At 39.1% G+C, this 26,288-nt stretch overlaps 1 non-coding gene across 1 annotated transcript; it reads left to right on the top strand.

Moving 5' to 3' along the window:
• Positions 1–10,842: 10,842 nt before the first annotated feature.
• Positions 10,843–10,924, top strand: TRNAS-GCU (transfer RNA serine (anticodon GCU)). Its single transcript has one exon. It is a non-coding gene; the product is annotated as a tRNA-Ser (tRNA).
• Positions 10,925–26,288: the final 15,364 nt, after the last annotated feature.

Genomic DNA, 26,288 nt, shown 5'->3' with positions numbered 1-26,288 from the left:
CTATAATAATACCTACTAAAAGATTTCATGTCCAAAACCCCTACATGTTAAGGCTGTTAAAGTACAGAATGTGGAATGCCATTCTGTCTTCAGTATATTTAAACATACTATAGAGACACAGAGTTAATTTCGTCTCATAAAATTACATACAATGGGGGAAAGAAGTTCTTACTGTAGGGTTAGGTCTCCCAAACACCATAAGCCAGTGCATACCTCAGAGTGGGGGCCCTGAGAGTACCAGCTGGATTGAAGCACCCTATCAACCTCACCTGGCAACCGCACTCATACCACAGTGGTTAACTTACAGGTTGCAAACACATATGAACGAATACACAAATACTCATATATGCATAGCTTTCCTGAAGGTCTTGTTTTCCCGTGTAGAGCCTCATGGTTTCAGTTACTGCAAGCACTGCCATAGGACAACCTCTGTAAATTTGTTCAATACTCTAGCATGATTTATCCAAAATACTGAGAACAGCAACACATGGCACTCACCTTTTTGAGACTTGTGACTGTGGAAAAAAAAATAATTAACTCTTAAAAATCCCATAATCTACTCTAAATTGATGACTATCAAGGCAGCCTGATCTACTCCCTGTATAACCATCAGCACAATTAAGAAAAGGCAATGGGTATAGTAGCAGCTGACTCTGTTATAAGAGATGTGCCTGGTGGCTCTCTAGAGAAGTGTGCTGCTCACTGAGGTCTCATATCAGGAGTGCCACTAAGAAACTATCAAGCTTCATACAGCCCAATGACTTATCTGCTGCTGTTGTTTCATGTGGGCATCACTGATACAGGCAGGAGCAGTCTGAGGAGTATCAAGAAGGATGACAGAGCCCTGGGAGCAGCAGTAAGAGACTCTGGAGGGAAGACAGTTTTTCTATCAATCCATCTGGTCCAAAGGAAGGGGCTTTAAAAAGCCCGGCTGAATCTGGTGAATCTGGGGTTTGGCTGCTTAGACCATGGTACTCACTTTGGGAAACCTGGGCTGATGGGACCCATCTGTCAGAGAAGGGGAAGAGCATCTTCAGTCATAGGCTTGCCCTGCTGGTGAAGAGGGCATTAAGCTGAAGTTGCTGGGAGAGGGAAATCTCAATCCATGCCACTCCTACGAGTTTGATGCCAGTGACAGTGACAGCTGTCCAGAGCCTGCAATGCACAATAAATTAAAGCCACTGTTTGGACCAGGAAGGAATTAATATAAATGAACTTTTCATTCAGGCAGGTCTCAGCTATTTCAGAGAGTGTGGCAGAGAGGTGTTGTATTGATTTGTCAGCTGCTATAACCAATATCCCCAAAGTGTTATGTGAGACTTTTAAGTGTGCCAGAACTCATGTCTAGTTTCAATTCTTCCCTTGCAAACTGGTGTGTGGAAAAAGTTCAAATGACCATTCTTTCTAGAATGAAAACTCTTTTATTATCTCTCTCTTTTTTTAAAACAGAAAACATAGTGGAAGTCTTTCCAAGCTATCCCCTTGTGTACTGGTCATGGCTTAAACCTCATGAGTTTAGTGGCAGGAAAGTACAAAAAAAGTCACCCTGCAAAAAGCTCTTAGCAATTCTTGAACCTTTCCTAACATCTTCCTTTTGTTTGTACCTTCAGAAATATTTTCACACTATCCTCTCCTATTTCATGATTTCTCTGATCCCAAAACTAGCATAAGGCATCCTTTCCCTAGGAAAGGGATCAGAGTTCACCACTCAGAGTTGCCCCCATATTACAAGGTAAAGCTCCCCAAATTTTTCCCATTTAACTGTGTTTAATACCCCAAAGCACAAATTCCCACTCCACTCCCTTTTCTCTGGAGTTTTAGACCTTTAATCCAATGGTTTCATGGATATGGTACATCCCTCCATCAATCAAGTGAAGCCAATTTAATTCTGATGTAGGGTATGTATAGGTTTTAACAGTTCACAGTAAAGAGGTCTGCCTTTCAGGGGCCCTGTGTTTCATTTATGCTTTTATTCTGAGTAAGTACAAAGTAATTCAAGGAAAAAGTTCACCCAAGACTAGCAAGGGAGAGCCTTGTATAAAGTTTGAATGAAAAAAAAACATGTCCTAGTAATGAAAATATGACTGGAAATCCAGAGACTTGAATTATGGATTTCATTTCTCATCTGACTGGGCAAGTTGTGTTAAATTCTATGAGTTCCAAGTGAAAGCGTTTTCTCATTGCTCATCAATACTTACAGTCCTCTGAGACTCCCAGATGAAAGACATCATGGAAGCTACGAAGGTCACCCAGTCATATGTTTTTCTATCTTACTTTACTGGGTTAACTTGTGATAAATGCTCATTGATTCTTCTGTATGATATAACCGCAGGCATTAAACCGGTACCTCTGTGACATGTGTCGGAGTTCGTGGCTCTGAACCTCTTGCCTTTAAATTGTAGGTGAGTTTACTTTTCCATTATATAACGCACCAGGTATTTTCTGAAATGCACTCAGGATCAGTACTGACTTGTTAAGCTTTATTATTCCTAAGTAGACTAAATTCATCCTTTTTTCTTGATTCTGCAGCATATCAAATTCAGACACAATCAAAGCCATGTAGCACACAAGGGGGAAAAGTATATACACAGCCTGGGTCTCCTAACGACTGACAATAAAATGTGTATAGTGAGGATACTGAAATCCAGGTTATCAAAAAGATTCTTCTACAAAAACACATGGAGGGGAAAAAAAAAAAAAAAAAGGAAAAAAAAAAGCTGATCAAAATGATCATTTTTCCCTGTGCTAAAAGTTGCTTTGAGTATTAACAAGAACTCCCAAAGGAAGCAGTCAGCAAATCCACAGAGATGGCACTTAAAAGGACTTGAGTAACAAAACAACCGAAAAGTTTTAACAGGTCTCTAAGGCTGAACAATTTGTTCCCACCAGGAGGTTTCTCTGTGGATGTCCATCTTATACTACAAGTGACAAAACACCAACAGAGCAAGTAATAAGTGTCTCTGAAATCAATCAAATGCAATTATTTTATTGCAGCTACATTTTTATTGTCATTTCTAAAGATTAAAATATTTTATTGATGCTGCCACCACTATAAACTTATTTTATGCTACAATTTTGCTTCACAAAAATTCAACAGTTTAGGTTTTGGCCTTCTATTCTATTGTTTTGTGGTTTACATTTTTACTGCATTACAGAATCACTGCAGCAGCACTGGAGGAAGCCAGTTGGTTAATCCATTTTAGCCTTCCTTATCATAGAAGATACATCACTGAATTCTCAATAATCTCAGTTAATCTTTTCAAGTTCTTTTAATTTCAGATTTATGCAGAGGAGTAGAAAAAGTACTTTGTAGCAAGAAACAGCAGGAAAACAGCCTTTTCCTGCACTATCACTATACTGTCAATTCTTACAAAACCAGATCAGAGGTCCAGTACATCTAATGTGTGAGAAGCTCCCACACCTGGGACAGATCATGCATACAGAATGGGTAAATCTCATTATAAGAGCTGAATATTTTTCCATTGGATGAGGTTTGCTCCCATTCCCATTAATCCTCCTACAGAAGCAGCATTTTTTGAGAAGTTTGTGGATTATAAAAGAATAATTGTTTTTCTTCCATGCACACCAGCATCACCTCCTGCCACACTACTGAAATTTGTTTTCTTTCCATGTGTTTACTCTTAGGCAACACCTATTTCTCAACCTCATCAACATTCACCTGCCATTTCACGAATGACAAATAAACAAGAAAGGAAGTAAGGCAATATTTCCAAGAAGTTTGAAGGTAGTTGTTAACAAACTTGTGAAAATTGGCAGAAATGCATCTACCAGTGGCTTCACAGATGACCTTTCCCGAAAGCTAAGTAACAAGCTAAGCAAAAAAAGCTACTGGCTCTCCACACCTGACTACTCAGCCAGTAAAACATGTTCCCTTAGTTTCTCTAGCTGATGGAGAAAACTGAAGCTGCTGGTAAGAGCCCCAGGTCTATAGCACCCAGTATTTGATTCACTACCTGGCAGCTGTAAATCAAGAACACTCAAAATATAAGAGAAAAAGAGAAAATCAGGCCCAGGTACATCTAAAGAGGTCTGAAAAAGTTTGTCTTCTGCACAAGGCTGTTTTCAGCTGGAGGTCAATTGCTACAGAATAATTGCAGTTTTATTTCATGAGCATTAACTACCTACCAATCACTATGCAGCAGCATCAATGAACTGTAAGTACTTTGGGTTGACCTTTTAATCACTTCTCATCACTCATCATTAGGTGCCAGCTTCACTGCAAATTTCATCATCCATCCTGGATGATAAGCACATGCTTCTGGGCTACCAGCACAGGATACCAAAGCAGCAAAAATCTTCGTTTCCTCGAACCAAGAAAAAGAGAAAGCATTGTAACTGTCATCTTTTTCTCAAACCCTTTCACTGAATCCTCTACGGTTTTTCTAGCACATTCATTTATGCTAAATTGAACACTCTGAATGACTTTGCTAAGCTTTACTTAACTGATCACAAAGAAAAACTACATACATTGGAAAATACCTTGGCACATATCTAAGTTCAGGCAAACTTTAGGTCTAATAAAAACATGCAAAGCTACTTCGTCAAACATGTCTCCTTTATTCTTCTGTAATTTCTACATAATGTTTTTTTAGGGAAAAAAATATCCCAGACTCCATCTCCAAGAAGAAAAGGCAAACTAAACTAGTTAGGTTCCTTTCAATAATTATTTAGGACCATGGCCTCAAAGTGAAGAATTCTTACTTGCTTCTATCCCCAGATGTATTCACTCTTACACCTACCAGCTGGTTCAATTTTGTCCAGAAAAATGCTATTTTTTCTGTTCGAGTCAATTCTGAATTTGTAAAAAATGAACTTCAATATTTAGACTGGGAATCAGATAATCACCTTTTTAGTTGTGCGTGATTAGAACAATTCAAATTGTTGACAGGTAATTTATTCTCTTGACTTCCATTCTGTTTCACTAATCCTCTCAGTGTACCACACCATGCATAGAAAAGACCATCATGGGGTCCTAGATACTAAACTAAATCAGAATGTAATAACAAATATTTAAATATAATATCTTAATTTTATAATCCCTTACCTTTATGTCAGTTAGGTCCCTACAGATGGTTTCTTCACAGCCCTCTAAACTTCCATAATCCCTTTTCTCATACATAAATCCTTCCACTCTTTTTGTCATGTAGATGCTCTAGGACACATGCTCTACAATTTTATTATATCTTTCTTCAAAATAGAGTGAACTAAGTTGGGCAATAAATGTCAGATGAAGACAAAATGAGTTTTACAAAGTGACAGTGTAACACTCCTAGACTTACAGCCCACTTTATGCAAGACAGCATCTTATTAAACTTTATTACTGCTGCTCACTGGTCAAGGAATTTCAATAACGTGTGTATTAGTGCACCTCAATCAATTTCTTTTTAGGCATGTATGAACATATTTGAAAATCTGTGAATTGAAGCCACAGATGAGCCGTCACATTACCCTTTTAAGAGCTGGCTGCATCATCATACAACTGTACAATGCAGCAACAAAAGACAAACGTTTGTGTGGACACAAAACTATTTCAAACAACAACAAAAGGAGCACGATTAACTACTGATTGATTCCCCTCTGATATGTGTAATTATTCCCTCTCCTTACCAGATTTCTTTGGTGAAAAAGCTACTTATTTTATGCTTTTGAACATGTTTTCAGAAGGGTAAGGAAAGGACAACTTTGGGAAATTACAAGATCTTTGTTCTGCATGACAGAATTATGACAGAGTGTGAATTTGCATAAAGTTCACTTTCCTTCAGAGAAATTTAATTTCTCTGCAGAGGTTTATACGCCTTAGGAATTCAGAGACTGGATTTGTTTGGCTTTGTGCAACAGTCACCATCTGGCTTCTTGTGTCCCTTCCATACAAAAGTTTACTTTCCTGCCAATTCTGTGTATTTGAGATGTTTTTAATCTTTCCTTTGAGATCTTAGAAATGGCTCCACAGAGTCTGGCACGTAGCGGCATTTAGAGAACTTTGCTGAGAGAAAATTAGTCATTTATTGTGCTGTGTGCCAGCTGTACTTTTGCATGTTGTATCTGTTTTCCTAACTGCAGAGAGGCCATTGAATAAAAGAACACAAGCACGAAAAACCCTTCTGTTCTTCATGCATTGTGGACTAAGAATGGGCTTAGAGACCCACCAGGAACTTGCTTTCTACTATCTATTGAAAGGATAAGGTGAATCTTAAATACACAGAGTTGCTAAGATGTCATTTGCATTTTTGCCAGTACATCTACAAACACCAACAAAAATCGCCAAATTTAAAATGTTCAAAATATCTGCTTCCCTGTCATGACAACTTCACAGAATCACAGAATCCCAAGGGTTGGAAGGGACCTCAAAAAATCATCTAGTCCAACTCCCCTGCAAGAGCAGCGTAACCTAGAGTACATCACACAGGAACTTGTCCAGGCTGGCCTTGAATATCTCCAACTTCTTATCTAGCTTGTAGTCTATTTCACCATAGCGGAGAGGAAATACTACTTCTCCCCCATCTAGCTGTTATTCACTCCACACTGAAATCCAGTTTCCAGCCATTCCAAGGTATCTTCTGTTCCCTTTTCTAACCAAATCTCTCTTTGTACTTCCTCAGCCTTTAATTCCACTGCCTCCCTGTTACCAAATTTATTCTTCACTTCCTTCAAGTTCATTTGCAATGGGAATAACTTTTCCCTTTGTTTCACTTCAAAAATAAAGAAGGAAAAGAGGAGGAAAAGTAAGAAAGAAGATGAAATATGAAAAGAACAGAGAAGACTATTAGAAACACACCCATCTAAGGACAAGGAGGAAGTAGAAGCAAAGCTGGCAGCAGAATAGCAAGGAAGTCAATGAGTCCTCTACCCTTTTGGTAGAGGAAGGAAAGCACAGCACTGGCAGATGGGACAGAGGTCTGAATCCATGCACTACATTCAGCAGTCACAGGTTTCAGTTTTCCTTCACTGCCTTGAAAATTATCCTTTCTCTTCCACTGACAAATGAAAAAAATCTCGCATAAAAAAAAACACACAACAAGCCAGAAGTCCTGTGAAACACTGATACCATGCACTGTTCTTGGAGTGTATGGCTGTTTAACTCAGGAGGAGCATCATGTTTACCTGCAGATAGAGAGCATCTACAGCTGTACAGGCTCTCCATATGCAGCCATTCCACAGGAGAGAGTGGCAGCAGGAGACAAAGCTCTGCCAGAGTCACGCACCTGACAGCAATCTCTAAACAAGCTGTTTAACAGACCTGGAGAAGCAGACAACCTGCTTAAGGTTCCTGATCACAAGTGACTTAAGTCTGTTGGTTGTATATGCGCTTACAAGTATTTGTATATGAAAGTCTGTCTTTGTGTAGGCAGAAATAAAAGATTAACAAACACTAGCTAAGGTAGTGGCCTCTGACTCACACAGAGGGAATACAGAGCTGCATTTGTGTGAAGCAGGCTACCACAGTGTCTGAAATCTGAAGCTGCCCTTGTTTATTTGTTTACCAGCAGACCCTATGTTTGAGTTCATCCTCATTTCCATGCAAACACGAGCTACTGCAGCGGTGTGAATCAGCACTGAAAATCCTGTTTTTGGATGTTTGCATGGCACTCTCTCCAGCACCATGTCCTGTCTTCACTACAGGATGTTTTTTTCTCCATAAGCACAATAAGACAGGAGAGATTCAATGAAGGTAAGAAACTTTTGACATCCATAGTTACAGGTAGCGCAACCCCATGCGACTTGGGACACAGGCATAAGACTGAGCTGAGCCATGTAAGGTCCCAAGTGTTCTCATTATAAAAAAAACAGCAAATGACCATCAACTAAAATGAGGAGAGTCAAGAAACGCACAGTGCAATACTCTACAACAGGAAAAAATTCTGGGTGCAAAGGGGGGTTTAAACTTGTAGTGCTTTATACCCATCTATGCAATCTCAGTTGTGTCCACAGATGCCAGTTTGGCAGACAGAAGTTACCATCTGAGGAGGACTCTGCCCCAAATCCAGTAAGTTTCTCAGGTGTCCCCAGGAAAGCCTATGTTGGCATTACTTACCTGTTACAAACTTCTGTCTCTTCTGGTGTCTTTCCTAGTTTCACAAATGGAGAATAATTCCTCAAATAGCCTACCTTTTTTTGGGGAAAAAAAAACCACCCCCAAAACAACATTTGCAGGGCCTAGCTTGGCAAAGCAGAAAATACTGACATTGATGCCCAGTACAGGGGAGGCTCCCAAGAAAAACAACAGTATTCAGTGAGTTTCAGAGAGAAGTCTGCAGAGATTTAAGTGTTCAAAGCAAGACAATGTTCAGCAGCCTACCCTGATACCACTCTTTAACAATGAAACAACACAAATTTTTAGGTAAAGCTTGCCTTCTGAGTGACAAAGTTTTTTCACAAGTTCCTGAACTGTCACCAACACTGCCCCCTCTACAGCAAAGCATTCAAGTAGGCACAAGTAACATGGTCTACACAGCATTGGAAAGGCACTTTTTACAAGGGCATATAGTGACAGGACAAGAGGGAATGGCTTTAAACAGACAGAGGGGAGATTTACATTAGGTATTATGAAGAAATTCTTCACTATGAGGGTGATGAGACACTGCCACAGGTTTCCCAGAGAAGCTGTGGCTGCCCCATCCCTGGCAGTGTTCAAGACCAGGTTGGATGGGGCTTGGAGTAACCTGGTTTAGTGGAAAGTGTCCGTGCCCATGGCAGGGGGTTGGAACTGAATGATCTTTAAGGTCTCTTTCAACCAAAACCATTCTGTGATTCTACAGGTTAGAAAATAAGTGTAACTTTTCAGGCTTCCTTGAAAACACAAACTATTTCAAACAGTAATTTTGTGCTTGTTTTATAGTAATTTTATATTTATCCAGCACACTTTATTTGCTCAAAACACCGTATTGTCATTATTATTTCAGAGCTACTTTCACAAGGTTAACCCAGATAACAGGATATCAAGCTAATCATCAGAAACACTAAGGAAAATTCATAGCAAAATCTGGTGCATACCCCAAACTGGGACCATTCGATCACTGAACCATAAGTTGTCAGGAGGCCAGTCAAAATACAAGTTCCCTACACTTAGAATCCCTCTTGTACAAATCAGTTCCACAAACCTGGAAAGTAAAATGCGCTTTCTACGTATGCAGTGTACAGAAGGAATTCCTTGTTCAGATGCATGCCAAAGCCTCATACCTATACAGACATATAGACCTTATTTTAAGGAAAATCAAAATCAAACAGAATGAAACAAAAACAAACAAAACAAACAAACCCCACAAAACCCCACAAGTAAAAGAAAAGTTATGCTGACATATGTCCTCCTGTCCTCCTTTCAGCACCTTTGGCCATCTGACTCACTTTCCAAGCAGTGATATAAGCTTCAATAGCTGTTGCACAACTACATCCTACCAAAATGACTGGTGCTTGGACAAGAAACACAGTGTTTGTTCTTGTTGGTCTACCATCCTAAAAGGAATTTTACTTCAGTTTAATGATGCAGTTATCACAAAAGTTTTCTGCTCTCCCCATGTACTTTTTCTTCCATGAAAATACCCAGTATGGTTTTCATCCCCTTCTTCACCTTGCTCCTAGGGAGGAAGGGGAAATCAAGGCACCCAAAACTTCTCTCTCTCTGACTGTACTTAGTAGCGTTCTGGTGGCTGCCCAACCATGAATACAGATGCATGTTAAATAGCATACATAAAGCAAGCACCCTAGGGTAAAACCTGCCAATTTCACCAGCAGATGGAGCGCACAGCTCCTGCATCTAGAAATGCAGGACATGCATTTCTGGTTTTGTTTCCCACTCTCAAGTGTTCAAATTTTCCTATCTGTGTTTGGTAAACTCTGTGAGATGAAAGATACTATGCAAGAATTGATGCATTTTTTTCCTGGTGGAGGAAAAACATGAGTCGCCTTTTGGCTCCATCTGTACTGCCTGGGGTTTTACAGATTCCAGGTCTAGCAGGCCACGTCTTCTTCAGGCCCAGTAGCCAATCTCGTACCTAGGGTTATGGAATAACAGTATATTTCTATATAAATAATATTCATTTTGTCTTTATTTAACTCATGGAAATATGGCTCTGAATTTTTGTGGGTTTATGTTTTTATTTAACTTATCTTAAAAGTTGTGAAAACTCCCTTCTGAAGTCTGCAATTGTAAAACTTGAGATTTGTATGTGAGACTGTGTGTTATTTACATTCACCTCATTCTTCCAAATTCAAAGCAGCTCCCAATATGGTATATGCCCATGTTCAAGCATAGAAAATAGAGTACATGCAAATGTTTTCTTGCTCCTCTGCTGTCTCAGAGGGGATTTAATCACCATGCATAGGCAGAAGTGATCTAAGAAGAGCTGAAGAATGGATAGAGCCAAACTTCACCTTAATGTTGTCTTTCTCTAAATATAGAATTATTCCATGAAAACTCCTTTCAAGAAGACTTTAAACAATATTAGATTCATATATGCAGGAGTATATATACATGCATATACACATACACACCTAGAATCATACATTTCATGTGTGTGACATACATAACACAGTACACACACACAGAGCTTAAGCCATCTCTGGAGCTGATTTTCTGAAGTTCCTCTGTGCAGGGTCTTTCAGGTCTCCTTTCACCGATCAGAAAATCCAGTGGAGAGGCTAAGTTTTCAGGACCTCACTTGGTAATGGTTGTTAGCTGCAACAGGTAAGCAGCCACCCACAGATATAAATTGCTTACAGCCATACCACCCTGAAAACGCCCAATCTCATCTGACCAAGGACTTTCTGAGCCTCATGCTCTGCCAGGGAGGAGGGGAAGCTGGGAGGAAACAGAGACAGAACAGTGACGAGGTGGCCGAGTGGTGAAGGCGATGGACTGCTAATCCATTGTGCTCTGCACGCGTGGGTTCAAATCCCATCCTCGTTGGTCAGCTCAGTGTGTGTCCCAGATAAGAATTTGTTTTGAGATGACCACGATGACCTGCAGGGAGGTAACACAAAGCTTTGGTAAACCTAGGAGTGAGACTTTCTGCATGTCCAAGAAGGAAGGCTGGAGGAGGTAGGTGGTAGGCACCTAGAAAGAAGGCTTCCGTAACATGTTACCACTGCTCAGAGCATACAGTGTGCAGCTAGCATGTAATCTGCTCCTGGTCACTGTGACAAGAAAGGTTTATCCTAGTCTCTGGAGGCATCCAAACATTAGATGAAGATATTTTGTACAGGAAGATGGGAGATAATTTTCATGGTCTTTAATTTGTCTGCACCTGTGTTTTGATGTATCTATATAACCATCTCAGAACCAAACAACTGAACTGCTGGAAAATTTAACCCTTGAGTTCAATGCCTTACCTAAGAGGGTGGTTTTCATTGTTTCACTGAGAACTTTGTGTCCTCTGCGTTTTACTCCACATACCAATTTCTTTCATACAGGTTTCTTGCTTGAGTCCTATGCCTGACATAACTTAGTTCTACATTCAGACACTTCTACAGCTGATGTGTACTGGCATGTACTCTAAACACCTGCACAAATATATGTATGCAACATTAGTGGCTATATGGGTAATTAACACTTGCAGTTATGCTGCATTTTATGCTATGGGAGCATATAGAGAACAAGAGCATGGACCTGACCTGCCACTGGCATGCAGTGTATGAAGAAAAGCATGAGTAGGACAAACAGGGCTCTTGGCTTCAGAAAGGGTGGACAGCCAGGTTGTCAGCACTTCTGAAAATCACATCTTTAAATAGGAGCTAGGGCAATATTCACAACACCAAACCTTGAATACCTAATTTCTGCTTCCAAGTTCAACAGCTTTCCTTCCTGTGTTACCATTGAATAGAAACAGCTCCTGAATAGGGAGGTTCAGATGTTAGAAACATTTACATTATATAATATGAATATGTTCCCTTCTTTTCATGTTCCATCTCTACCCTCCCAAAAAGTGTAACTTGAAGTCCCTATTAAAAACACAGTACTAGGTATTTTGTATATGGGTTTACAAATCCTACACATATACTTGTATGTGCACTTATAAAAGGCAGGGAAACAATTGTCTGTAATTCACCACTCCTTTGTTCAGACCTGGGAACCAAAGCAACAGATACAACTACCCTGGAACCCCCCAGATACCACTGATCAGAGAAATGTGATGTATAACCCCAATGGGCTGTGATATTTCTGCATTTTTGAGGTATCTTCAGTCTGCTCCTCTCTCATACAAATCAAGCATGGAGAATATAAATTACAAGCTTTTGCATATTACCTGCTCCTTTTCCACTTAATCCATTTTTGGGTTTGTGAGCTTCAAGTAATTGCAAGAAGATGGTGGTGCTTTTGTGGGGAGCAATAACCATTATGCAGACCTACACTTCTCTAACAAGGTCCTTGTTTAAATTCCACTCTCAATACAGGCTCCAACAACATCTGGACACAGAGGGATATTTCATATTTAAATTCTGAGAATTAGCTAGTTCCAGATATCAGAGCTCTTACAGGTATAATCCAGTTGTAGCCTTATTTTCTTGTAGTTATGTTAAGCCGTACACAAATCAACAATATTCCTTGATAGGTATTCCTTACATTCCCCTCCCCCTTACCCCCCCCCCCCCCGATAGTTCCTTCTTCCCTATTTATCTTTATGGAAAAAACCTACAGAAAATAAACTGTTGATCTTCTTATGCAACACAGTAGAATTTAACTGAAAATTGTATTCCTTTTACCAAAAAAATCTGTAGAATTGCTGTCAGTTAAGACAGTGCAGGTTGTTGTTTCCTTTAAATTTTATACCTGAGGTTATGGAATAACAGTATATTTCTATATAAATAATATTCATTTTGTCTTTATTAAACTCATGGAAATCTGGCTCTGGACTTTTGTGGGTTTATGTCTTTATGTAACTTATCTTAACAGTTGTGAATACGCACCTGTCACTCTATTTGCCTGCAAAAGCTAGACAGTAAAATAATCCAAGTGTTATATCCCTGATAAAGATAACATGCTCAAGTACACACTTCTATTCCTGCATACCAATTTTCCCTGTGCCAAAACAACCAACAGCACTGAACCCTTCTGAGGACTGGGACATGTGTCTGGGCACCTGGACTGCAGTAAGCTCAGATATTCTGTGTATCAAAGAACTGTATTTTGCTCGGCAACTGAAACAACATCTTGGGGACAAATTAATCTATTGATGAATGAGTTGACTAATGAAATGGGAGCAAAACTGGAGGGGAAAAAAACAACACCCTACACTGTTTAAATGAATCCTTCCCATTTTTCAAACTAGATTCCCAAGCTTCTAAGGTTAGATTTGCAAACACATTAAAAAACAAGCCTCCACAACCAACAGCTTTCCTTTCCCAGTTCAACCAGTCTCGCTGCTAATTCCAGGCAGGGATCTGACACTTAAAAAGTGAGAAAAAATTTCCTCACCTCACCAGACACCCATGCAGTTGGATTAGATGATCTTTGTAGATTATTTCCAACTGGAACTATTCTATTCTATATCTTAATTTCCAGCTAAAATAATATTTTCTTCATAGACTACAGATCTTAGAAGAATAATAATGTGAATTGCAATTGTCTATAAACACCTTAGCATAAATTCCAGCACAACTATAGGCAACAAATAACTATCCAAGTATGATTTAAAATCTTGGACCATTCTAAGTTCCCAAACAGAGTTTGACAAATGAGTCCATGAACAAAAAACATAAATGTCAATGTCTGGGTACCCCACATATCTCCTTCTCACTTCTTTGAGCTGTACAGTAAAAGGCAGACTAACACAATCCTTTAATGCCTCTAGCAATATGAAATGACATTTTAAAAAGAATAACACCTTTTTATCCATCTCTTCATTACACAGGTGAGTCCTATGGCTACTGCGTTAACTTCGCAAATGCCTAGAGTGCTCACAGCTTACAGAGATTTTTGTCTTTAACCAGCCTTCATCAATATAGGCTTTAGTGATTGGCATCCTACTTTGATATAAGCACACCTTTCCATACTAACTAAAGGAAAGAGAGAGCTGGGCATTACTGGTTCCTCCAGGGCTCTTGGGGTTAGTCCTTAACTGTCTCTAGCTCAGAGACCACCTACATAGCTGATGGGTTTTTTTCTGAACATAGCATATTGAGCAGAGAAGGCAAAAAAGAGGAGAATTTGACAGCAAGCACCTCTTTACTTGAACCTCAGTATTTTAAACAATGACTGATGTTATAAAGTCTCCACACACATGCTTATTATATAAGCAGATAAATTATTTTTTATCTTTATACACAGCCACACAGGAAAAATAATAAAAAGGAAACCAGATCTTGTTTTTTTCTTTTCATATTAATGAAACATAATGCATCAATATGACTGATGTTTTAGTCAGTTAATAAAAAAACACTTGAGAAACCTAAGGAAAACTTACTTAAAATTATAATTTTTCATTTTCAAAAAGCTTTTTTTTTATTTTTTCCCTCTGATAAATGGTAATATTAAAGCCTGTCATAAAATCTACTTGAGAATTCTTCAGGAATCTCAAATGTTCCCTAATTTAGGTTTGCACTTAAAAACCCATTAGAAGCAGCAACACCATACCGTTGCAGTGTTCACCAAGATACATGATTTGTTCCAGAAATACTATAGAAATAGAAGTGCATGACGGAACTGAGCTGAACTCCAATATGCCATGTCTACCATACCCACTTAGGATACAAACCTATATGCACAAACAAATTATCATTAAAGACTTTGTAACAGAATAAATATAAACACTCTTTGTAAATATATGGTATGTTTCATAGGAAAATACTGTAGCAAACTCATGAGAAGATAACATACACATACATTCTTTCAGCTACAACATCTTTTCCATTTTCACATTTATTTCTAAGCTATACAGGATTCCATATACAATAAATGGACTTTCAAAACCAGCTGCAGTCACAAAGTTCTAAAAAAGCTACTAAAACCTGCTGTTGGTGTGTGCTTAATAAAGGCTTGTTAGCTTTATTTATTGTATGCAGTACTAGCATGCAGCCTGCAGGGTCTGACATGCCACTGACCTACCTACCTACTCTGGGATGCAGGATCAAGACGCAGATGTGGAGGTCCACCCCATCACGGAAACTATTCTCTTGATATCTGTGGCCACCTATACTGTAAGGCAGTACACTTATTTCACAGCAGTACAGGCTATAGTAGCACAGGCTGTAGTTCAAGTACAGTTGAAATCTGTGGCCAACTATTTTTAAAATGAAAGGCAACTTATGCAAACTCAAATATTTGTACTAGCAACTCCACTTCTGAGTGCAAGATCCACTTCTGTTGGACTTGAGGCTCCAAGCTATGGACTCCCTAGTGAATTCACCACAACTTCTCTCACACAACCCATTTTTGTCTCACAGCCTTGGGTCGGAACTCATCTGGATAAAGCAGCAAAAACAAACACCAAAACCCCAACAAAACAACAATGAAAAACCGCAACAAAAAGAAATAGTTTCTACATCATTGTATGTAAACTATCACCAGTTATTTCATCACTTGTCCAGTGAGACACCAAGGAAGCCACCAGTTTAATGAAAATTGCTGTCACATGAAGCATAAAGGCATGTTTAGTGCACAAAGGAAAAAAAAAACCCTCTCTACTTCTTCTATCATAGCCTGCAAAACCAGTTAGCAGATGGAAAGTGTAGCGGTCTCTCCTTTCCTGAGCCAGTCACTGCTGTGCTATTAGAAGTCCTCTAATCAGATTTTGTTCATATTCTTTCCAGGACTGTTGAGTCGTGTCAGCAAAAAGTGTTCAGAAAATGCTAACATGCAGCATTTTGCAGTCAATTTTGTGTTTTCATTTGAACTACCTCCTGCAACCCATGTACCTCCTTCCAGAATGTGGAAATGAAAAAAAACCCTAATCCCTAACCTTGAAAATAAGTTTGTGAAACTTTAAAAACACCTAAGAACTCCTGAGGCTTGGAACCAGAAACAAGCTCTTAAATATTTTGGCCTTACAGATAGAAACAGACATCTGCCTTATATGTTAAAGAACAACAAAGAAAGCAAAGGCTGGACAGTTTGGGCACAGATGCACAGGAGGAGTCAAGCACCTGGCACAGGTGGACCAGGCAGGTTCTTCTGGGGCATCACATGGATGCCTCAGTGACAAGGACACTCCAGGTAAGCAAATTGTTATAAGAAAATGAAGGGAGGGGAAGAGGTAGTTGTTCAAGGCATTTTGAGCTAAACATGATGATAAACAAAACAAGAGAGGTAAAAAAGTCCTGTGGTTCTCTCTTTCCACCCTGGGTTCTTTATGAACCCTATCATCAGCCTGTTAAGAAAATGATCATTAGAGACAAAATATTGCAGGAGTAAACCTGTAGTAGCTAGAGATGGTCGTTTCTTTGTCAAGATATACAGAAATGTGTACACTGAGACCCATTTCTATAAAAAAGGACATTTCTATAAAAAGGGACATTTAGTAGAAATATAAATGCCAATGTCCTAATAACCACCATCTTATTTTTATCAAATAGTTGCCTAATCCCTGTCATTTTGTTTTTCAGTTAGCTACATCGAAAAACATCATTTCTTCTTCTTTTTTCCTACTTAATATTGAAAGATAAGAAAAATACTTTTTCCACTGTATAATGTGAAAAACTAGGATTTTTTTTCCATTTATTATGTATTCTTACCGTCTCAGAGATATGTTCTTCCTCTTTTAACACAATATGCTATTGATGTTGCATGCAGTTCACAATATCAGAAAGGTGCTGCAGGGTTTAAAAGTTCTTATCAATATATGTTTTTGTGGGATCAGTCTCTAATCCTTGGAGTTTTTACTACCCCCAGAATAATACTTCTACAAGCAAAGGCATGCATTATTATCTAAATCACAGCAATATCAATGAACAACAGGAAACACCACTTCTGCCATGAGGAAGTTCTAAAAACATTTCAGGAAAGTAAAATATTTCATTCAAACCCAAAAAAGCCTTGCAATAAAAAAAAGACAGGTTTCATTTACAAAAACAAGTTCCTACTATATAACTTCCAGAATCTCTCAGATATGATGGTAAAAATACATAGAGCCTGTGGGAACCTTTCCACTACTTTCTGCTATTTCCTAGACTATTTACACTGCATGTGCTGGAGCACAAACTGCTCTGCTTCTAGCTACATTCGGATCAAATATATGGCAGCAAGAATTCCCATACCATTCTCTCTTTTCCCTTTCTCCACTTTGCACAGGTTTCTTATGCTCAAAGTATCATTAATATCTAGGGTGGTTGCTAATCTCCTGTCAAGCAACTTCTGGGAAATACTTGATAGTTATAAGGATGAGGAGTTGTAAAGAGCTGCTTGTCTTCCACTCCCCTTTTGATCTGGGCTGATTCCCTACAGCACATTACACCTACCAGACCATCTAATTGGAAAATCTCTCCAAATACGACGTAATGTAATACAGTATAATACAATTTAATATAGTAACAGTAACTGTTAAATTAACTGCCCATTTGGCAGAGTACCTGCTTGTCCCATGAGCTGCTCAACACAGGGGAAGACTTTCAGCTGCTTTGACAGCATTGCTTCCCCGTGCAATGTGGTCCAAATGGTCTTGCACCACTTACAAATGCTGTACATATGCATATATAAAATTGAGGGCCCATTCCCTGCAGGAGTAGGAAAACAGTCCAATCATCAGGAAGACAGGTTAAGAAAGTTCCACAACAACAAAGCCTTTGAACTTGGTTGTGTTAGGGAACAATATTTCAAGATGACCACAGCCACACACAGTATCAGCTGCTAAGGCCAGGAACAGGAAAGCTTCAGCCATTGCCTGGTAAAAGAATATCTGCAGAAATTAAATGTTAAAAACAAATAATACTGGGAAATTAACATAGATTCATTACAAAGCATAGAAGTAGCCTAATTGCTTTTGCATGAAAAAGCTCCTCATCCATCCCGAGAAAAGGAATGGGTAAATTTGACTGATTTATTCATTTCCCAGGGATCATTTTTAAAAGTGCCGTAAAACCACAGCAAAGCCAATGCCACTGGTTAACTGTGTCTATGCAGACATTAGGAGATAAAATGATTCCAACATCAATCTCTTTTTCCAGTTTCTTGCTGCAAAATACAGCAATAAATTGCAGACAGTTCACCGCAAGGCTAAGATGTAATGCTGTAAAAACTTCTTTAAAGCTTCACTACCAAATTTAACTCCAGTGATAGCCTGCATCATAAGGTCCTCATGCTGTGGCAGGAGATGGCTTTTCTAAACAGTAGCAGCAAATCAATTAAAAGTTGCAGTAAATAGCTCAATCCCTTAAAAGCATTCACAGTGCAAATATGGTAATGCTCATTATTATATTTAGGAATAGCATACAAATAACATTGCATTTACAATGCTTCAAACTTTGCTTAAAGGTAAAATGTACATAACTATAGTAATTATAGCTGAGAAGGTTTAAGGAAGTTCCACAGAGGCTTTGTTAGAAATGCATCTAAAATACAGACTAGCCACATGATTGCAATATTAAAACTGCTATTCTGTGTGAAACTCTTAACACTAACAAAACCCCATGCTTTGGTACATGCTGAAATTTCACCTCTCTCTCTGGTAGGCCATGTCCCCTGCGAATGAGGGGCTCTGTTCAGTAGAAGGAGCTTCACAGGGATGGCTGCATGCCAGAGACTCTAAGGGAGCAGGTGCAAGTTGGGGAGTACAAGTGGAAGATGTACATGTGCAACCAGGGCCAGCTCATGGCTCCAGCACATCAACAAAGAGCTACATCGTCTCCTAGAACAGCATCTGTTGCTTCAGCTACCCTCGGTTGTGACTCCAAGACATGCCAGTACTAACCTGCCTGGATTGGATAATTTGGAGCTACTATATATTTATATGATATTTTCCAAGTAATGGCAAGGTATAAGCACAGGTGATATTTGCAGTTGGGATGTTAAAGAACTACTATCTTATTAAAGATGCTTTATAAACCTTGGTAAACAAAATCAATGAGACAAAGAGATCTCAGCACTTTCAGAGACAGGTCTTTGAGTTGCAGGTACTTACATACAGCTCAACATTAACAAAACCCACACTAAACCCCTATGAACACTCCCAAAAAAACAGCTCACACTTTACAACCCACACTAATACAGGAATACAGCTAGTAGCTAGCAAAAGCATGCCATTTGCCCTAGAGTCTACCATAAAGGAGCCTGACTGAAAAGATGAAAAGAAGTCAGGATAAAGTTTCATTATCTCTCATCTAGATTTAGAAAATTATGACCAGGTAATAACCATGGAATGAATCATATTCCCCTTTAGCAGACAGCCTCTTCTGCAAGTAAAGAAGAAATAGTAACTGATACCGGTAATGTTGCCTGCCCAGCACAGAGCCCCACACAGATCTGCCTGTCTTCGTTTCTACAGACAGAAACTAAGTTCTTGTGTGTACTGAAGATCTCTCCTATGCAGGACCGGCTGCAAGTACATTAAGGGTTATGGCAGCTTACCTGTTGATTTCTCTCTTACTCAATAACTTAACAAAACAATAACATATACTTCCCCCTTTCTCACGAGCATCAGCCCCACTGGATTATAACACACTCATCTTTCCATGCACTAGGAAGTACTTGAGGAGAACAGATGCAAACAACGCAGAATTAAACAGAAAGGAAAATAAGGAGAAAAATGACCACAGGCTAACAGCACATGTGAGCATGCTAATGTGAGCATTAACATGTATATACTTTATAACCTCAGTACATCATACCTCGAAAATTACTCACTCAAGGATTTAGTGGCATAAACGGCAGTTACAATAACCATTATTTTCCTACTGGATTAATTTTTTAATTGAATCCATCTTTTGTACAGGGGCGTGGACAATTTGAAGACAGAGTTCCAGCACACAGCAATAGAAACCATTTTTTGTGTCCATCTATGCAATACCAGAAGAGCCCCAAGAACAACTGGACTTTTTGGGTACAGCTACAGTAGGCTTAAAGATATACTTACCCATTTTAGGTGATTTTTCCATGACAGAAAATTAGGTTGTAGGCTTACCCATTTTAGATGAGCAGCTTCTTTTCAGCTCCTTACCTAACTAACAAGGATATTCTCAAAGGGCACCATGTTCAAGATTATGCTGCTTTGAAGGATTTTAGTGTAGATGCTAATTCATTAAAATTGAGATCTCCTACCTGTGCTTCTAAAAAGGCCATCTCATATAATTAAAAATATGCTCCGGCATCAGCAAGCAGAGAATTAAAAGTAGCGAAATAGGTAGACAAGGAAGACTGCGGAAGGTTAGTAAGCCATTAGCTTTTTTTTTTCTTTAAAGAAACAAACAAGACAAGAAATAGAGATGACTCATTTGTGAAGATTTTGTTGAGCAAAACCCTATGCAACAGTGGGACATACCATTGCAAGGACATCATCTTTCTCATCCTTAGGAAATATATGTTAGATACACTCAACTCATATGATAATTATGTTTGCCACTGTAAATTGCCCTGTTACCCATATGTTTGTTTCCTAATCCTCAATACAATGCTAAGAATTGTGGCTGTTGTTCGCTTCTTTGTTGCTCAGACTTGCATCTGGCATCACATCTTCAGTAATGAAATCAACCCTCAGACACCTTTGACCATGGGTCTCCCAAAGCACCTATAATGCTCCCCCAAAGTTCACACCAGCATCTCTCACATCAAGAGCAACAAAGGACTCAAAACAAACCACACAGAGAAGAAAAGGACATCTGCATGAACAGCCCTAGTGTAAAACCCTAGCATTATAGCAAATGCCAAAATATTTTACAGCCAATAAAATTATATCTGTCTTTATGTAAAGGCATTCCAGGAACAGATGAGAGAATAAACAGAAAAAAAATGAATACATTGCATTCTGCTTTGAACTTTGTATGAGTTTCTTGTAGAAACAGATACTCTATGCAATTCCAAAACCTTATAAAATATTAATTGAGCAAAAATTAAATACATCAGCTGAGGACATGAATGGCCATGTATTCTGTGCACAAACTAGCGTGAGCAAATCCATATTATGTCAAACCCTTTGTACTTTAGGCATTAAGGTAATATCTATACATAATTATCAAATTCGTCATGATAAATATGTCGTAATTCCCATTTCATCTAAACTGTATCATAAAAGCCATATTTATGTCACAATGTAAAATTATACAGGTTACTTTTTTTTTTTTTTTTTTTTTTTTTTTGCATTTCATTCTGGAAATAAACTGAGGTTCTACAGCTAGGTGATTTAATGCAACAGAGTTTTTCACATCTTTAAAGCGTCATAGTTTAAGGAGATCAGAATTCTAGATATAAACCTTTCATAGGCATTTACAATTATTAGCTTATCACTTTTTAATAATTAATTATTAGCTTATCATTTTTTAGGACCTCCAAATTCATACTTGTCACAAATGCACTTTGAAACAAAAGCAGTACCCTCTCTTTCCTTTCCTGGAGCTGAAGTGATGCTTCAAAAAAATCCCTTTTGATTTGCTTAAAAAGAAAACAAAGTAAATAAGGAGAACTGTGTAGGTCTTGCATTGGACTGTTATCAGGACTTAATATGTAATTTGATGAATTGCCACAGTTAGGCTATAAAGTGCAGAAAATATCTGTGGTGTACAGTAGGAGTTCTGGAGTTTCCAAGTTCCCATTACCACTTATTTTGAATCTTCAGAGTCAGCAGCAACTTCCATGCCAAAAAACTAATAACCACATTTTTGGGGGTTGGGTTATAGTCAAAGGAGGAAAAAAGACAAATATTATTAGACAAGGACACTTTTCTTCCCATTCACATTTCCTAAAAAAAAATAAAGACAAATTATATTTTCCATATTATCCTAAGAAAAAACAACAACAAAACAAGATCCCAGCCCTTCTTGTAACCATATAATTCCAGACAACTATACTATCTGAAGTCTTAAACGCATGCCTATTTTCAGGGTCAGGATCCCAAAAATATAAAACTTGATGTTTATTTTGGTATTCTAACACTTTTAAGACTGCAAGAAATGGGTGATTCCTTGAGTTAATAAGTCATGTTGACAACTTTACATATTTTGAGTAATTTACCTAAATAACTAAAGAAGATCCAGATCAGTCAAGAATTTACTCCCAAAATATCCAGGGACCTCAACTTCTGTCATTCTCCCTTTTCCCCCCAGACAATTTCCTAAGCAGCTCTGATTCACATCTGCATTAAGAACAAATATTTGACCACTTATCTATAGATAGTTAATTGATAATAAAAGTGAAGCATATTTCTCCTTTCCTTTATTTTCTTTGATCATCACCAGAACCCATCCAGCTTCAATTTGATCGTCTTGGGGAAAAGAGTCTTACAGAATCCACCTCTACACTGTGGGGTAAACAGAGTGGGTCTGCTTTTACTTCTGTTCTTTTCCCCTGACAGCTGTCTAGTGCAATAGCGCTTACTACCTGTCGCTACCATTGGCAATGCTCAAAACCATGAGCACAATTTTTTCTGCATGTAAATATACTTTAGGCACCCTACCTCAGAATCACAGAAGTAATCTTGTTAGTAGTCTACAGCCAAAACTGCAGAATTATTTGCATTGCCTAGAGGTGAAATTCCCCATTACCATCTCCTTCATGAAACAAATTGAGATTCAGAGATTAAGTATTACAAAATTCATGTCCTGTAGGGAAACTGGAGTGTACCTATCACACACCGACTGCATGGCACAGCTGTACAGACTGTCAATCAATTATGTCAAGGGTTGTGCCTGACTCTCCCAAGAAAGATTAGAGCCAGGGTACAGTGCTCTTCCTGAGCTCCAGAGTGTCTTGGGATTTGCTGTCAAAGATAACAAGTAATGGGCACCTGAAAATAGGAGAAAAAGGAGAAGCATAAATCTGTCTCTAGAAAAAATTAAGGTCATAAGACTTAAATATTTTTTCCAACAAGTGACAATTTGCACGTAGGTAATACAATGGTGCAGATATTGAGCCACATTAAGAATGGGCCTTCAGGGCACCTCTTTTCTGCCTGTCTTCTGATGGAAATCAATGTGATATATACATGTTGCACAAGTTGAATTGCATCCTCCATTTTGTGAGGTAAACGGTCAGTAGCAAATACGTTCCTCATCGATTGCATCTCTTCTTCACTTTTTCATTTGCTAGAAAACAAGGGCAATTGCATGTTCCAGCCCCAGAGAACATTATGCTGCCACAAAGATATAAGAACGGGTATAAGCAGCCTGAATCTTTAGACATCCACAGCCTGCTTTCTGCTTTACTAAAGAGAAACAAGCAAAGTAAGATTGAACTGCATTATCTGCTGTGTGACACATACAGTGATGCAAGATTATCACTTCAGAACCCTATTTCTGTCAGCTTAATCTGAACTCTTGTATTATTTGTTTATACACTGGATTCTACTGCATACAGTGTTTGAGAGTGACTGCGTGAAAAGTGGCTTAATGTGCAAGCATTGTTAATAGTAACTGGAGGAGGTTGTTTTTGCCTTAAAGAGTAGTTAAATGTGTGTTGGACTCTTTGGGGAATTCCGATCTTAATCCAGCAAAGCATTTTAAGAGGTTGAAGCCTCTCATATGCTTATAAACTGAGTGTATGCGAAAATGTTTTGCCAGGGTGCAGCTTTTAATAGCTCCACATATGCTTATAATTAATGATCTGTGGCTATTTTCATTGTTGGATTTTTGTGAAAACTATGGGAGACTTGACAGACCTGTCATAATCTGCAGTCACTCAACAAAAAATGAGGCAGCCCATATTAGTGACATTTAAGACCATTTGAGTCTGGCAACAACAGAAATCCAAGCAGTAAAGGAGACAATTTTATGGTGCGTGCTTAACAAAACAACATATAGTCCTGGTGGTGACCAGAATAGCTCACTACAGCAGGAGGGTCATCTTGCTAAACAGCTGGATGCTAACCAGTACTAAAACTGACACGACTTTCACTTCCTTACTTAGCTAGCTATAACTGAAGGGATTTGTCCTTTAAAGGTTCTTGCAAGTTTGACTTCAACTGCTACTTACAGATGCCTTGGAAGAGTAGCCTAGACACGGGCTCCTGCTTCCCTGAATGAGGGAGATTTGCCTGGGGCAAAGACACTGGTTCCCACACATCAGAAACTAATTTTAAAATATTTCAATTAAGTAAAAGTTGACTGCTTTTTCTTCAAGAGCAAGAGCAATACCTGCCACGCCATCATGTGAGGGGGAAGATGCGAGTTGCAGTGGCTGTATATATACACTCTGCAGCTGGGAAAGGACAGCAGCACCCATAGGAATACCTGCCCTCCACTCAACCTTCCCAGCCAAGGCAGGAACCAGGCAGATAGGAAGCAAAGGACCTGGGCACAATGTTACAAACAAAGAGTATGTCCCCAGAAGTTGCAGGCATCCAGGCCGCACCACCTGTGCTGCAGTAGTTAGCCATGCTGAACATAGCATAACCATGGTCAGTGTATCTGTCGCTTTTAAAGTGCTTCCTCCAGATTCACAGCAGGTGCCTGTTTGTGGCCCTGAAGGGCAGACACCTTCTGAACCCCTTCAAGGCCTTGGGAAACACCTTCTGCCAAACAAGACCCCACTTTACCATTGCCCCATGATTACCTTCCAGGGGCAGCACCAGCAGCTGGGTCAGGGCTGTGACACAGGGTACATAACTGGGACCACACAATGACACTGAGTTTACCACCTTTACTGCAAGCAATTGCCTGCTTGTACCTTCTGTTTTACACTGTACACTGGAAACATCTATCCATATCTTACATGCATGTGTGTCACGCTTTCAATGCAGGCAATACATCTTCTATTCAAAGCAGTTTCCTTTACCAAAATCATTCCAGGTTTGTCCAGCTACTCAGGAAGAGGGGTTACTAGAGGTGGAAAAACAGTGGAAGTGCATGTTAAGGCAAGGCTGTGAAGAAAAAGCTTTTGAGGGAAAAGGGCTCTCTATCCCCATCTCTTGATCAGTATGGAGAGAGACACGAGAAAGGCATGCAGCAAACACTGCCTTCCAATGAGAAGGAAAGCTTAACTTCTAGTTCCTTCCAGGAATAATAGAATCTTATCCTAATTGAGTATGAAGAGAACCATGCAGCATCCTGTGTTGGGAGTCACCATGCTGCAACTGAAAAGGCAGCACATTGGAACCAGGATCATATTAAAACCAGAGGGGAAAGGAGGACCCTAGGCCAAGTTGGAGACAACAGGTCTGCTGGAGGTTTCTGTGTATGCTGAGTGCCTTTGACAGTGTGATCCAGTAATGAACCTAGAATTACTATGCCATTGAGATCAAATTATATGACTTCACTACGTGGATAACAACCTTAGTGAAGTCAGGTGTAGATCAGTTTCCACAGGTTTATCTTCAGATGGTATTTCCAACTCAGGAACTCGTATCCTCTGCAAACACACTGAGAAAAGACACTGGCTCCAACAGTAAGCACATGCCAAAAAAATATTTAGTTGGCCCAGTATTTTGATTCCAGGTCATTACTCATGACAGTTTACAGTGAGAGACAAGATTGTGGAAAATGATGAGTGTATATACACTTTTTTTACAGATCTGAGCAGAAATTAGTGCTTTACTGGACACAGAACACAGGGAATGTCCAAATGTAACAAAAGATGCACATTTCATACCTCACTGCTCAAAGCCTCCTCAGAAACACAGATAAATGCTGAGGTGCAGTACCCCAAGGGACAAAGGATACCTATCCAGTCTGTTGGGCTTGGCTTTCACAAACACAGAGTTCAACATTTCAGTTTGTAGAGCCAAGACTGAAGAAGAAACAGTACCAGGGTGGGATGCTAATTGTCTTCGAGTGGAATAAGCTTGTTTTCAAGTTCTCTGGCACATGTAGACACTAAGGAATCAAAGAAAGAAGTCAGAATAATCCCAGTCTGGCTGAAAAACTAAACCAAAAACTTTGGATACCTGAGAAAAATATATTTAACTGATACATAAACACTTAAGTTATGTGGTCACACATAAACCTCCCCAAGGTCCGGTTTCATCTGTTTCATTTTTGGTCCTCATACGCCTTTTAGCAGGGCTCCAATCCCACATTAATAGAAAATCTAACAACTTTGCTGTTTTAAAAACAGCTTCTTGGTGCCAACCAGCTAGAGCTGTCCAGTTCTCTAAGGAAAAAGACATCTCAATAATCAGTCAACTCTGATCTCCTTCTTATTGACATGCAGAAAAAGAAACCCTTGCTTTTAATAATAGAACTTCCTTTCATGCAAAGATAGG

Source organism: Neopsephotus bourkii, unplaced genomic scaffold (assembly GCF_033783945.1).
Source record: "Neopsephotus bourkii isolate Nb327-2 ecotype Australia unplaced genomic scaffold, CSIRO-AGI_Nbou_v1 NB_883, whole genome shotgun sequence".
In the NCBI taxonomy this organism is placed as follows: Eukaryota; Metazoa; Chordata; class Aves; order Psittaciformes; family Psittacidae; genus Neopsephotus; species Neopsephotus bourkii.
Note: the sequence above shows the minus strand (reverse complement) of the source record. Positions and strands in the feature narration are given on the sequence as shown.